The sequence below is a fragment of the Helicoverpa armigera genome, chromosome 26 (genome assembly GCF_030705265.1).
Source record: "Helicoverpa armigera isolate CAAS_96S chromosome 26, ASM3070526v1, whole genome shotgun sequence".
Classification (NCBI taxonomy): domain Eukaryota; kingdom Metazoa; phylum Arthropoda; class Insecta; order Lepidoptera; family Noctuidae; genus Helicoverpa; species Helicoverpa armigera.
The window spans coordinates 7,615,993-7,631,886 of record NC_087145.1 but is presented as its reverse complement, the minus strand read 5'-3'; the positions used below and the strand labels follow the sequence as shown (position 1 = coordinate 7,631,886).

At 41.7% G+C, this 15,894-nt stretch overlaps 1 long non-coding RNA gene across 2 annotated transcripts; it reads right to left on the bottom strand.

The window, feature by feature from the left end:
• Positions 1 to 268: 268 nt before the first annotated feature.
• Positions 269 to 15,306, bottom strand: LOC110372665 (uncharacterized). Of its 2 annotated transcripts, none has more exons than XR_010277817.1 (12): positions 15,187 to 15,306; positions 12,564 to 12,641; positions 11,654 to 11,793; positions 11,111 to 11,285; positions 10,257 to 10,448; positions 9,735 to 9,812; positions 9,272 to 9,411; positions 8,694 to 8,765; positions 1,758 to 1,943; positions 1,554 to 1,591; positions 996 to 1,151; positions 269 to 409 (listed from the first exon to the last, which is right to left on the bottom strand). It is a non-coding gene; the product is annotated as an uncharacterized LOC110372665 (long non-coding RNA). The 2 variants fall into 2 exon arrangements; XR_007512094.2 differs by having other exon boundaries at positions 1,758 to 1,927.
• Positions 15,307 to 15,894: the final 588 nt, after the last annotated feature.

Sequence of the window (15,894 nt, the reverse complement as noted above, 5' to 3'; positions counted from 1 at the left end):
TCGTCAATAAGCAACTATCTTCCGTTTAACAGTAGTATAGTTATCCTCGGGTTAGAGCGAGATTTGTTAAATAGTCTATAACCAAGAACTGTATGAGCGTGTAAGTTTTTCATAGTTAATAAAGCCTTTTGTAAAATATGGTTTTTATTACATTCAAAATAATCTTCAAAAAGTACGTAGGTACCTCCTTGTAAAAATTATCCAAAAAAGTGATAAGTAAAAACGCATCAGGATTTAGAAAGTTTCACTAGACAATGAAAGACAAATGTTATGAAAAACATAGGTATATTTAAGTTACATAATAATTAAATGAACATTAAATTAAGTAATTAAATAAAAATGTGAACATAAATTATTTGAATCGTACAAACCATCAATTTCAATGTTTCTCCAAAACGCGTTTATTTGGCTGAAAAGAAAAAGGAAGCATAAAAGTCTCGGCCAATGCTATGCTGAAAACCGCATGAAGACAGTTCAGCCAAACGAGATTCAATCGTGCACAATCATTATTACAGGTCAAACTGAGAAACCTTTGGTTTAAAATTATTAAATTGTTTCTTGTTCCTAATCTTTGTACTCCTAGAAGTCATCTAAACCAGACTTTCTGCCCGGGCCAAGTACTTCATCAGTGGCCAAGAGCTCCAGAAGGAACACGGAGGGTTTTAGTAATAGTCTGACACTCCATCACGCTGCACCCACAGCAGGAGTCTTAATTCACGTAAGTACCAATACCACGCACAAACCTACATTTATTTATTATCATCATTTACTACCGATCACCTCGGTGAGATGATTATAGCAGTGAGTGCTTGTAGGCCAATTTTCAATTTTGAGCTTGCCAATCGAGCTACGCGACATTTTATTGCCATAGGTATCTGTCGCGGGTGAAGCGCGAGTGTTATTAAATATCATTTAGGTATTTATTTATTAGGTTCACCCACAGCATATAGCCATCTAAACAATTAAAAAAGTCACATAAAACAAAGAATCCATACCGGTTTAGGATAGATAACTTCGATGATGGGTTTCCTGTAGCTGCAGGGCAGACAGTCGGGCGGACAGCGTCGTCGTCGGCAGGCGGCCGTGCGCAGCATCACCGCGCACAGCGGCAGCGCCAACAACCATACTAGTGTTAGACGCACGCGCATGCACTGGGGAGAGGGTTTAAGTATCAGCACAGAATAAAGGTGTAGGCTTGATAATGGCCGTTGACAAGTTCTCGCCTGAGCCAAAATTCTTCAGAGTTGATAGAGAGTTCAGATTGAACCCGAGGTAATAGATTTCTTTAGAAATAAGCATTATCTTTGTAAATTCTTTCATTCCTCCGCTTAAATATTACGTGTGTACAAAACAAATCGTAAATAAATAATAAAGGATCCCATTCAGCCTGCATTTGCAATTTGTTCCTCTCAACTTGTAATATTTGCAGAAGAACCGAAGATTTGAAGAAGGTGGTGGGCACCTGATGCCGGGATGGTCGGCGTTCGTTGAGGGACGCCTACGTTCACCAGCAAACGGCATAAAAACTAATGTAATGAATTTTGCATACAAACCATAATTTCTTAGAAGACCTTCATTTCACGATTTTCTTCTGCAACAACAAGATAAAGACATAAGTTTATGCTTTTGTGACTACTTACTGAATTAAAGATTTTGTAACTTAGTCCCAAACGCCATTATTCGGAAAGTTGGACTCAAAACTCCGGGACTTTATATTCCCATGGTCTGGTAGAGGCTACATAAACAATATGTCCCACCGGTTTAGGATAAATAACTTCAATGATAGGTCCCCTGTATGTGCAGGGTAGACAGTGGCTCGGTGGCCTGCGCGCGCGCCGCCTGCAGCCGACGACGCGCGTGAGCACCGCGCATAGCTGCAGCAAGACGACCATCACCTTGCCGAACTTCATGCGCATAACGGGGATGACTGGGGACAACAGAAACTGGAATTAATTAAAATTAGCTACAAGTAAAGACTATAAGCGTGTTAAAATGTTTTTTCATCCCACCATCTCGGAAAGGGTAGTTTTACCCTTCGATATCTGAGCGCAAAAGCCGTTTTTATCCTCTAGAGCGGCAAAATGATTTGAATTTAGAACATCGTGTGTAATACTCCATTTGTGACAATCTTGATAAGACTTTTCAAACAAATACATATTAAACAAATAAAATACTGCTTAAATTAATTATTATAGCCCTAGCGGAGCCCTACACACGACGGGCGTCACTAAACTAGGCTATTTTACGAATGGAAACCACTGGATACTGTTTGAGTTTAAGTTTATTACAAAGAAAACACGAAACGAAACAGTTATACAGTTGGACAACAACCACGAATGTTACAAAACTAACTAATGAACTAAACCCTGAGTTGAAACAATGGGGCGAGCGTATTCAACTACATGACGAGACTCAAGCGAGGCGCATCCGACGCGCACTCGCGGCACACGCTTCTTGCTCACTGTCGGCGTGAGCGGCTGCGCGATGTCGCGTCCCCTTCCACGCGCCCTCTTGCGGCGCGTGTAACTAACTAACAGGGCGGCAAACTACTTGCGCGACATACAGCCACACGCTATACACTCCCCCTCGAGCTCATGAGAACGTCCCCGCTCATGAACTCGCACAAAGGAAACACTACATACAGGACAAACATGTTTTCGAGGGCGTCCTCTCTGCCGTTTCTGCACTACGGGACGAGGAGGCGTAACATCCCGAGAATGAAAACGATTTAGTTCTGATATGTGAAACTTGCCTAAAACTTCCTCAGATGAGCCTAAATTACCTATAAGATACGCTGTAGGGCTAACTCTTTTCACAACAACGTAAGGACCATCTCTCTTAGGAACGAACTTAGAAGTAATGTTCTTGGCTGCGTTGCTCAGAACATGCGACTTTAATAGTACCTGATCACCCACCTCGAAGACTTCACCTGGTCTTTTGGATTTATCGGCACATTCCTTACGTCGATCCTGTTGTGCTTCGACCCTCTCTCTGACAGCGATAAACGAATTCACAAACCTTTTCAAATAAGGTGTGATCTGAGGAACAAAATTATCCTTACTGAGCACGGACCTAATATCGTGGTGCATTTCGACTGGCGAACGAAGTTCCCTAGCGAACATAAGGTATGCGGGGGTTACTCCAGTAGTACCACAAACTGCCGAATTCATGGCGAACCTTATCGCGGGAAGATGCTGAGGCCACGATGAATGCTCAGACTCAACCAAACGAGACAAATGAAACTTTAAGTCTCTATTCTTACGCTCAGCTGGATTAGCTGACGGATGGTATAATGGTAACAACTCTTGACCAATACCTAAAACATACATACATTGCTGCATTACAGCAGAAACAAACTGAACGCCATTGTCCGAAACAATGCGTCTTGGCAGTCCATAACGGAGGAAATACTCTTCAATCAACGTACGAGCACACGCCTCGGAAGTAGCGTCCTTCAGAGCGTAAAGCTCGGTCCAACGAGTCGCAGTGTCTTCGACCAACAAAATCCACCTTTCCCCATTTTCTCCCGCAGGAAGTGGACCAAACAAGTCTACGGCTAACACCTCTCCCCTCTGGTGGAGAACAGGAGTCTGTAACAAGCCGGACGGTTTCGTGTTTGAAGACTTATAACGTTGACAGGCAGCACAACTCTTGACATACTCTGTTATGGCTCTATGCATGCCTGGGAAATAAAAACTCTTAGCGACCTTGGCATAAGTTCTATCAACTCCGTGATGACCAGCAATGTCAGTATCATGACACTCTTTTAAAATTTCAGGACGCAGAGAAGCCGGGACAACCAATTGCGGCTCTTCACTATCTACGTCCGGATTATACCTATACAATACGCCTTGCTGCATAAAATAACCTCTTTCTGACCAACGCTTCATACCTACAGAATCAGCATCAGAAGTGTCCTCTAATTCACTAATTATCTTCTTAAGTTCCAGATCCTCGAGTTGCGCGCAACGGAGATCAGCCGGACTACGAGCAGGTAAGTCAACGACGATGGAACAGACACCACACTGATCTTTATTTTCTTCTTTACAGGTTGGTCGACTAAGTGTATCAGCAATAACATTGGCTTTACCAGGCGTATACTGAAACTGAATATTAAAGCTCTGAAGCTTAAGAGCCCAGCGAACGAGCCTACCTGAAGGCGACTTTAGGGTGAGGAGCCACTTTAACGGCTGATGGTCGCTACCTATAATGACCTCATGACCTTCAATATAACCCCTAAAACGTTCGACGGCCCACACCACAGCAAGAGCCTCACGCTCGGTGGTGCTGTAATTCCTTTCAGCTGCATTGAGCAGACGGCTAGCATATTCAATAGGGCGTTCTTCTTTACCTTCGCCCTGTAACAACACAGCTCCTAAGGCATAATTGCTAGCATCAGTCCTTAACACAAACGGCTTGCTATAATCTGCCTGAATAAGAATCGGTGCCGAGGAGAGACGAACCTTGAGCTCCTCAAAGGCACGAGCCTGGTCTGAACCCCATGACCACGGCTGATTCTTCTTCAGCAAGCGTGTTAACGGCTCAGCAACAGCAGAAAAACTAGGCACAAACTTTCTAAACCATGAACAAGTCTGAAGAAAAGTTCTTAAGTGCCGAAGCGAAGACGGTGCTGCCATATCCAAAACAGCACTAACCTTATCATCATCAGGAGACACACCATCCTGAGTGATAACGTGACCAAGGTATTTTACCTTCTCACGTGCAAAGACACATTTCTCCCTATTGGCGCGCAGTTTAAACATACGCAGTCTATCAAAAACGGCGCGCAAATCTGATATATGCTTCTCAAAGCCCTCAGAAATCAGAAGGAGATCATCTTGATATGCTAGAAGGGTAACGTCCTTAAGACTGGCACCGGAACGAAGTCTATCAATTAGACGCTGGAAGGTAGACGGAGCGTTTTTGAGCCCGAACGGCATGCGATTAAATCGATACGAACCGAATGGCGTTAAAAATGCTGTCTTATCCCTATCCTGTTCACGTACACTCACTTGCCAAAAGCCACTTCGCATATCAAGCGTACTCATAAAACAATTCTTTTTTGTTGACTGTACAAGCTCGTCTATCAAAGGCATCGGATAGACGTCGGACTTTGTTACCGCATTGAGCTTCCTATAGTCGACACAGAAACGAACCTTACCATTTGCCTTCGGAACAAGTAGCGCTGGGGAGCCCCACGCGGACTCACACTCCTCGACTATGCCATCTGCCAACATCTTATCGAGCTCCGCTCGCATAATGTCCTTTTTGGCAGGAGTCAACCTACAAGGTGGAACGGCGATAGGAGCGTGATCGCCGGTATCAATTATATGCTCGGCGAAGGGAGTCGCGTCTCCCCCTGGCTGAAAGATATCCTCGTGTTCGACAAGGAGACGGGCAAGTACCTCACGTTGTTGTCCACTAAGCGAAGTCGCCTCATCATCCCGCAGCACATCCAGAGCTGAACACGCAGGCACAGGTGACACACCTTCAAATTGCAATGAGAATTTACACTTATCATTCTCGGCAAAGTGCCACCTACTTTCACCAAAATTGAAGACAAGATTAAATGAGGTAAGAAAATCTATACCTAACAAGCTTTCATTATTATTAGCTTCCGGAAATATCAAAAACTTTACGTCTCTAGTTTTATGTCGGAGCGTCACCTTAACCACTGTGCTAAGTACATTCATCTCCCTACTAACACCGTCCGCCAACCTAACAATTTGTGTCGACGGCACTAACGGGTGTCCTAACCTGAGTAGGAGAGCGTAGAGCGTGTGACCGGCAATACAACTTTTAGCTGCAGAATCTACGAGCGCGGTGCCACAATACCCTAGAATGCTTATATTCAACACAGGGCGACGAAAAGGTACATTATCGCAAACATTACCGATATTCTCACGACTATTACAATTATTTCCGTAATCATTAAAACTAGATACACACATCTTACTCTTACGAACATTGTCAAAAAGTATACGACTATCACAATGTATACGACAATTACAATTATTATTGCTACCGCAATCAGTACAACACGATACACGAGTATAAGTGTTACGAACATTATCAAAATTCTTACGAACATTACAATTATTTTTGCAATTCTTAAAACAAGATAAACAAATACAAGAGCACATATTAGCGTTAGTGTTACGAACACATTGATCGTCAAGAAAACAATTACATGAAACACCCGCGGCACGCGCAGGGTTACCTTGTACTGGCATGAGCACTGACGGGTCGGGCGGCGCGAGCGGTTGCGTAGCAACGACGCGAGCGCGGGCGCGGGCCGCGCGGGCGAGGCGCGCCCGGCGCCGCTGCCGGCCGCTGCGCCGCGGCGAGCGCAATACCCGCGGGGCTCGCTCGACGGCCTCAACGTACCTACAACTCCGCCATGCGATGCGTTTTCGACGGAATAAAATGCTTGTTGGCTCGAACAGTTTTACACTTCGATTTAATAACGTTCGAGCACCACAACCGTAACACTTTATTTCACTTTTCAACTTTATAACGCTATTGCTCGTATTATTATCACGATCACTATTATCACGCTTTAACTTATAACACGCATTTTTCGAATGACCTGAGCGCTTACAATAGACACAAAACTGCTTATTATTACTCTTCGAAACGACGGCGACACTCTCGGCGGACTCAGCGGCGCCGGAGCTGTTGAGCGGCGGCGGCGGCTGCGGCGACGACGATGATGATGTCGCGCGCATGCTCGTCTGGGTCTGCGGCTTTCCTTGAGTAGTGTTACTACGTGTTTTGGAGCTTTCCTTAAGCGAGTCTTCTATAGTACGGCACTTTTTAAGTAATTCGTCGAAACTGTTTAAACTTTCTCTAGTAACACGTTTCCGAATGCGTGGGTTAAGGAGGCCGAACGCCATATCTAGCTGCACTTTTTCTGACAAATCCTCTTTAGGTATTTTAGCCAGCAGAGCTCGTACCTTGGCGATGAACAAATCCGTATGTTCTTCCTCCTGAACCAGCGTGAATAACTTCCGATAAAGACGATGGGGCGGATCATGCTCGGCGAATGCACCTTTTATTCGCGAGAGCGCCTCCGACCACGTGTCGGTTGATCTCTTCACCCCTTGCCACCAAACCGCTGCAGGTCCTTCCAACACCATTGAAAACCCGCGGAGAGCATTCTCGTCGGTCATATTTACGCATTCCTTATACGTAGTGATGGCGTCTAGGAAGTTTTCTAGCGACTCCTCCGGGCGTCCGCCATAACGCGTCCTGCACTTGGCGAAATTTCCACTAACGCCGAACATACTGTGCGAATCCGAAACATTCTGCGGCGTGGACGAGCGGACCTCACGGAGTAAATGCACCAGAGTCTCGTGGGTCATTGTTACATTGGTGGGGGCGGCGCCGGCACTCGCGGCGTCGACGTTGTCCGAAGTTTCCAGAACTTGCGAGCGTGTTAACGGCATTTTCACGGCGAATAACACGCGAAGTTTTCACTGAGTTCGTTACTATCACACGTTGGGCAGCCAATTATAACACGTTGGGCAGCCCTCATAACCAAGTTCGTTATCTTCACACGTTGGGCAGCCAATTATAACCAAGTTCGTTATCTTCACACGTTGGGCAGCCAATTATAGCCCTAGCGGAGCCCTACACACGACGGGCGTCACTAAACTAGGCTATTTTACGAATGGAAACCACTGGATACTGTTTGAGTTTAAGTTTATTACAAAGAAAACACGAAACGAAACAGTTATACAGTTGGACAACAACCACGAATGTTACAAAACTAACTAATGAACTAAACCCTGAGTTGAAACAATGGGGCGAGCGTATTCAACTACATGACGAGACTCAAGCGAGGCGCATCCGACGCGCACTCGCGGCACACGCTTCTTGCTCACTGTCGGCGTGAGCGGCTGCGCGATGTCGCGTCCCCTTCCACGCGCCCTCTTGCGGCGCGTGTAACTAACTAACAGGGCGGCAAACTACTTGCGCGACATACAGCCACACGCTATATTATTCGATTAATTAAGTAATTTTTATTATTGTTTTTACATACACATTTAACCTCGTTTGATTTTTAAACTGAGTTTTCTAATAAATGAACTTTAATAGGTAGGTACTTCTTTTTAATTTGATACTCATATGTGCGCGCCATTTTGTTTTTTGCATTTAGTAATTTCCTCGATGAGGTGGGATGAAAAGTTACATGTTGCACTCGAGTGCAAGGATTTTTCACCTTGTGCTCTTTTGATTCCCTCGCTATCGCTCAGGATTCTAATTATTGAAACACTCGCTACGCTCGTGTTTCAATTTTAGACTCCTTCGCTTGCTCGGTCTTCAAAATTGAGCCCGCGGTTAAAAAGCAACTTTGCACTCTTGTATAACAAATAACTATTAATACTTCGTCGTGAAGTCGTGGTAGCCTCTAGTATGAGTGTGTGAGTTCAATTCCGGGTCAGGCAAGTACCAATGCTTCTTTTCTAAATTTGTATGTACTTTCTAAGTACCTATATCATGGACACCAAATGACTGTTTCAGAGTTAAACTGTTCAAGTAACTTCTACACTATTTCTATTTGTTAAGTTCAAGTTAACAAATGATTTGTCATAACTAGTCACAAGCAGACTGTACCTAAGTACAGCACAAAAAAAAATTAACCTTAATTTCTAAATATTGTAATGAATAAATAAAATAATCTTACTAACAGTAAATATCCAGTGACTGACGGGATCGGAGTTTTAGTAAAGCACCCGGATTACGGAACAGGATTCAGTTTGCTAAAATCAAAAATAAAAATGGTTTAGATTTATTGTGGTTAAAAGGCAAAACTATAAGGGCGTGCTGTGAGGCACACAAAGGTCTATTTGAAATGAAAACATGTGGTGGAAACTCGCAAACAACTCTAACAATGTCAAATTCTCGAGTACCTATGTTATTTTTTCTTGCTGATTAGTGGTCAGGTAAATATGATGAAGAGGAAAAATAATCGGATCAATTTTTTGTAGGACGTCGTGTGTGTTGCATTGTTGCTATCGTTTTTATTTTCTCCTACAAAAAAACGGTCACCAATTTATCGGACGTGGGCAGGCAGCGGTTCTTCCAACCTAATATACAGACATGAGTTGCAGGGGAGTTTTTTGCGCCACTCCTTCCCAACAAAAACACATAGGAAGTGGTGAAGGGTGGGCGTTTTGGGGTCTGTCTTTTTTTTGACTTCCGAAAAGTGCAGAATTATCAGCCTAATCTAAATATACGTTTTTGAGTTTGAGTTTGAAAGGCATACGTTGCTGCTGCAGCTGGAGAACCCAGACCCCGAGGTGCTGTCTTTCATCAATGGCTGGTCCTTGGGGCAGCAAGCCAGCACGTTCGCCAGGAACAAGATGAAGTACAGGAGCAGCACCACCAACTTATTGCACATCTTCACTGCAAACACATTGTACGCGTTAAAAAGGTATATTGTTCACTTAGTCTTTTTTCGTAATGTGTGGTGATAACCAATTTGATGGTATATTAATGCGAAAAATTGGTAAATATGTAGTACTCTACTCTTAACGATAACCAAACCATAACCAGCTGTAAAATTACAGCCTGTTGGGCAAATCGGCGACTTGACAACTGAAAATTTCCTGGACATTTCCATAATATTCATAAGTCAGAATTTTGGATAATGTATACTGCGTTTCCCAATGGATAATTTTTAAGTGTAACATATGGTTTATAATCTAAGTATTAGATTAAAGACCTACTTGTGTGTATGAATCTGGTAAAGCGTGAGTGTGGCCACGTCAACGACTGTGGCTCTTCAGGTAGTGGTTTTGCGCTTGCTGTGGAACAATATGTATTGTTTACATTCTTTCATAATAAAAGTAATGTTAAAAAAACACAGCTTCCACATAAAATCCGCCATCGCTAGACGTTGTACAAGTAAATATTTCGTAATTTTCTGTAAATCCTGGTTGTTACCTAACACTCCGAGACTACATCACTTCAAGTTATTCATATAGAAACTTGGTGCAAATATATCAAACTAGCTGTTTCTCGTAGTTTCACCCGCGTTCTGGGGCAACTTCTTCCCCAAATAAAACATAGCCTATGTAAAAGGAATAGTGTAGCTTGACAACAGGGAAAGATTTAATCGCGTCGGTTTAGTATCTTCGGAGCCTAGCAAGCTTGTAGGGCTCTAATCACCTGATGACGTTTGCAAGAGAACAAATAAAATAAAAATCCTCATTATCATACCAATTTAGATATTACAACTGACTTCTCACCTTAGGTACAATAACTCTGACACTGTTAGACTCGTATCCTATATCAGGCTTGGGCCTGTGGCAGGGCCGGCACGACTCGTCCGCACAGAGGCGGCGCGTGCGCTTGCATCCCTGCGTCATGCTGAACATCGTCACCGCGATGTGCAGGAACACCAGCACGAACTCGTTAAACAGCACCATTTTTAATATTACCTGGAAGTTCAACAGTCTATTACCCAGACCCAGTAACTTGAAATTTGTTTTATCTTTACCTAAATCTTAAAAAAAATGTTTGCTCAGTACTGACACAATATTGGAGGTTTATGTATCTACTAAGACTAAGATTATTTTAAGTGGAGCGTATTGTCTACGTATGTATTACTGTCCTGTGTCTGTGAAATTGTTTGGTCCCGGCTGCCATTTGAATATCTTGGGCACTCGTTACGAGTACTCAGAAGCTAGAAAGTTTGACGACCAGTCTTATCAAGAGGTGTCGCGTTACGTGGGGTAACTGGGTCGTGGAGGTCAGAAGTCGCTCCATGTAAAACACTGGTGCTCGCCTGCATCCGGTTAGACTGGAAGCAGACTCCAACATAGTTAGGATAAGGCTAGGCAGACACCAACCTCCTCCCTTATTTTTTGATTTAGTAGTTTCTTAGTGTTATTTTTTCTCTATAAAGCATTTAATACTTCATACCGATTGACATCTGCAACTCCTCATAGTTCCGGTTGCAAACCAGCGTCAGGCATTAGCTGTCCGACATAATGCTGAACTGGATCTATTCGGCGCAACCTTTTGTATTTTTTATTATATGTGTATGTATGTCTTGTTTTGTGTCAATAGATATGTTTTCTTTCTTTCTTACTAACCTCACCTATCAGTCAAGACGACTTCTTAGACTCGGTGCAGCGCGGGCTGTTCTCGTTACAGTTGGTGTACTCGTGTCTCACGCAGCCGAGGCACGTCTCCAGGTAGGACAGCAGTAGCGTCACCAGAAGTATCACCACCTCTTGGAGGAACGCTTTATCCATCGCCAACTTACAATGGAACTGGAAGAGAGAGTTATTTTGGAGTGAACGTTGTTAGAGGAATGAACTTTGATAAGGTGAGCTAAAATATGAGGATATGCCTTTAATCCCCTCAAAACCATCAAAAGAGTATAGACATTTTCTGTATCTGAGCAGTTTTATTTAGATATCTAGTTAACGGGATATTATTTGGTGCCCGTGGAATAAGTGGATATAAGTGAGGATCTGCCAAAGTCAGCAGCAGGCAAGTCGATGGCCCAAAACTGGATAAATTGAGGACGATGATCGGTGAAAAGCTAAAATATTAGAGCGGAAGATTCATTCAGTGAAGGTTGTGTCCTGTGTGGTATCAGGGCAGGGAAAAGAATTAAAAAAAGTAGTAGTTATACCAATATTTATCTCTTGCAAGGCGGGTTGGTAGGACTACAAGTGATGCGCTTCTGGCCGCAGCCGGCCACGCCCAGCAGCCACGAGGCCAACAGACAGACGGCGAACACCACGCGCTCCCAACGGGGGGACATCATATACTCTGGAAAATAGTTAATATTATTTACATTTTAATTAAAAACTGTTAATTTTATTATTATTATTATTATTCTTTATTGTACACAAAAACATTTAAAAGACACACACAACACAGAGAAGACATGTACAAAGGCGAGCTTAACCCAGAACTGGGTTCTCTAACAGCAAACCTTAGAGCGATAGAGAGATGCGATAGGGAAGAGAAAATTTAAAGTGCACAACATTAAACAAAACAGAGATGAAATTACATAACATAAAATATAAAATATATACCTATAAATAAAACATAAAATATAATAAATAAATAAATACATACATACAAATAAGGTCATGTTGACAGGAAATGTTCTTTAATTCGTCTCTTGAAGACATCTAACGATGTGCTGTCACGTATACTGTGAGGCAGAGCGTTCCAAAGCCTCACAGCGCGAACAGTGAAGGATCCATCATAACGGCTCGAAGTATGAGGAGGGATACGGAGTAAAAGAGATGAAGAGGAGCGACAGGGTTTGCCTCTAGGAACAAGGAACTCAAAGCGTTCCCTAAGATAATTTTAATTATAAATTGATGTTGATCCAAATACAATAAGATAAAAACAGGTGCTAAACTACATAAAAAGAGGTGTGAAGATCTAAATAAGCGGGCATGAAGTAATAGGTAAGCCAATGTTAAAGTATGACAATATAGTTATACAAATTCAGCACTGTGATTAGTTATAGCCAATGTATGTTCTCATGAAACTTTGAAATAAAGAATAGTAAAACTGATACTTACTGCGGAAGGAGTGTCGTAGGCTTACTTCTAGGTTATTTTATGTAATTCGCCATTTCAACTCACGCGTCCATCTTCCCTCTGCAAACGAAAAAGAATCGATTTGAGTCGTTCCACCGAAATACACAAACAAACTAACTAAAGCAGGAACTACTATAGGGAACTACGTGGAACACAACTAATACAACTACGAGGTGGAATTTGACCCAAATCAATACTTTACGTTTGCAATGGGAACATACACTACGCGAAAACAATATAAAAAAGTAACAAAAATATTTTTCGTAAAATTTATTCCATTTTTTTGTACTTTTTTTACAGTATACCAGAAAAGGATTGTGTTAACTGTGCATGCGGATTAATCTTTTAAGAATCTAGATCTTACTTCTGGGTCTTTACAAGTGTTTGGTACTACTGTGGAAGTCTGTTGGGTTTGCCACATATCGGAGTTGCTGCTGACTCTTTCCATTTTTCTAAATTGTCTAAAGCAGTAGAAGCTGTCCCAACAGCTCTCTGAGAGCCAGAGATTTGAGAAAAATCGGTACATTTTGACGCGATAAGTTTTGACTTTAGATCTAAGTTTTTATGTAAGTTGGGCGAAATTTCGGTAAGATTTTTCGCAGGTTTCTCTAATGCCTGTAGGGTCCGCGCCTACAGGGAGCTCGGCCGGTACAAGGGATCTTCTTCTTGCAGCACGAGGTGCCAACGATTAGCATCGAGAATAAAGCGAACAATATTGTGTACAGCCGGGTCAAGTCAAATTTGGCCATTGTCAGGACTGAAACAAAGAAAATATTTCATTAATATACATTATTAACAGTAAGTCTCAATTATTATGTGATGATGCTATGACCAGAGATGGATCCGATGAAGTAAATATACAGCTATGTATTAGTTTGTAACTTCATAGTAGACGAGACTGATAAGGCTATCCATATACACAAGAACGGAACGAAGACGGTACCAAAATACCAAGAAAAGCTTATCACATTTCTGGATTCATGTGTGTAACAACTTTAATGTTTTGAGGCCTGAGTACTCTTGACAAATCAAACAAATCTGTCTACCAACGAGTGATCAGACTACGAAAGCCCTTTGTAACCAAACGTATAAGCATCTTGTCATCGGTTGGCGCGCAGCGCGGGCGCCGCTCAAAAATAAACAAGGCGTTGAATCAAACGCAAATGATTGCTATTAATCATATGTTCTGTAGTGATTATATGCTTTGAACATGAGTGAAAAACTACAAACGAAATACTCTAAGAGTAGAGGATATATGGATCAAGGTGAATCGAATGAATGAGAAGTTATTGAAGAATTTGTTTAGGCTATTGTAAAATTTTGCTCGTCTAGTCTCGTGTTTATTAGAATTCGAAGAATGTAATGCTAATGAACAATTTATCTGACCTATTTCATAATTAGATGCTTGAAAATGAGAAAGAGACTAAAATTAGAGAGGCAGAGAACTCATGTAATATAAGGATACCTAGCTTTGAGTACATCAATTTAGAAATGGCGATATCAGAGGTTTTCTAGTTCGAAGCGTGGTTTCCTGATGATAAATAGGTTACTAACCTTCCCACTCAGAGACATATGATTACTTAAGTCACTCCTTAGTGACGGAATGTCATACAAATCCTTCACTAAGGAATGGCTTAAGAAACCATTAAATGACTCTGAGTGGGGAGGTTAATAACTTGGGAACATAATATGGGAGAACCAATGACACACTTATGGCAAATATTGTTGTGAAAAATAAGATTATCTTACCGTAATCACTTGCTGCAAGGCGCAGGTTGTCTGCAAGCGATGTAAACCTTTTTCGTGCACGCGTTAACCAGGCCGAGGAGTGACAGGATCCCACCGAGGAGCAGAAGCAAAGCTCTCTGAACGCCCATGGTCTACAGCGTCATGGCTCCAGACCTGCAAGCCACAGCGGCCACGGCTTGGCCTTACAGCTTATAGAACACGGGTGTAGGTTTTACAAGATAGATAGGAGAATAGTGTGAAGAAAGAATTCCCAAATATAATAGGAACACACATATGTTACCATAAAAGTATTACAAAAGGTGTTTGTTAGTGTCGATGAGAATTTTTTCGCCGTATCATCCTTTTAAAATTATGGATGAATAATACAAAAAAACACTTAAAATATTCATGGGATGTTGACATTGTTCTAATTTATTTTTTGTTATTTCATGTTAGTGACATACTTACCTAATAATACCGTTACAATTTCAGTCCAGATTTTTAATACTGTTTACCTAGCTGTTTAATATCAGTCTTCCTTAGGGCAGTTGTTGGACAGTGACTTAAAATTGCCATCTCTATGTGACAGTACTAACACGTTCCTACTTCTTATCAACAGATGGCACTTTCCTAAAGTATGTACTTAAGAGTCTTGCCATTTCAGTATATTTTTTAAACTTTCAGAAAGCTTCTGATTTTAAAAAAAATCACATATTAAGCGTTCTTGCTAGACTATACGACATAAAATATATAAAAGAGTGCATTTAAACCTGTTAACTCACGAATGTTTGCACCTCAAGTATCTATTTGGGTCAAATTCTTAAAATCTACACAAACTATGAAAACACTACGTTTTTACTGAGACAGATAAACTCACCTGTTTTGTATTAGTTGCAATGGGTGATAATTTTGTAAATTTTACTACTGGGAATTTTGTTTCGTGTTTTTCCGCTGAAGTTTGACTTTGTTACAGTTTTGATTGATCTGCCAAATGGAACTGTTCATTTTGAAATAAATGACATTCTGGACTGGCCATTATTGGCAGTAAAAAGTTCTGTAGCAGAGGAAGAGGGAATTTCTACAATACAATATTGGGTGAGCTGATTTAAAATTTCTCTCTCTCTATATAAAAATTAATCCCTTGGTCGCGCGTGAACGGCTAGACCGATTAGCTAAAAATTGAAGAGAAAGTAGCTGAGACTTGGGAGAAGGACATAAGTTTTTTTCACCATCTGGCCACGGGAAGTCTCGGAATGTGGGCGGAAGCTAGTTGCCAATAATTCGCCTATTTACAAACAAATTAAAAGTATGATAAATTTTTTGTTGGTCTTCCACAACAAGCGCCAACCATCCCGGTCTGGGCAGCCCAGGTACACCTGTGTTTAAAAAATTGTGGTACCAAATGAATCCTTTTACAATAAATTATCTAAACATTTTACGGACATGACAAATGTGCAGCAATTATTACCAAAACCATTAAACCTAGAAGACAGGAAACTGACCAATAATAATTTCATCTTTACATCTCTTTTAACGCATTACAATTCAAAATAACTAGCAGTGGAATCGTTACCAACAAAAATAG